Source organism: Plasmopara halstedii (assembly GCF_900000015.1).
Source record: "Plasmopara halstedii genome assembly, contig: Scaffold_218, whole genome shotgun sequence".
Lineage (NCBI taxonomy): Eukaryota > Oomycota > Peronosporomycetes > Peronosporales > Peronosporaceae > Plasmopara > Plasmopara halstedii.
The window spans coordinates 186,564-186,829 of NW_020187139.1; positions in this window are offsets into that span (position 1 = coordinate 186,564).

The window sequence follows — 266 nt, forward strand, 5'->3', positions numbered from 1 at the left end:
ACTGCGCCAGCTTGTGGATCTTCACAATATTTTTCGAGAGCGCCGTGGGATGCCGTATTGCCCGTCCAAAATCAGTCGCGCCTTACTGCGCTTACCAATATCAAGAAGGATTTGAACAGCGCCTTCATCGATTCGGAAACAAAAGACTGATACGGACGACCGTCATTGACGCAAACGCGAACATACCCTTCTGTCACTCGGCGCTTAGGTCGGACGATCCGGGGCCACAGTTGAAAATTCGTCAAGAGTACGCTGACGTTTTCGGT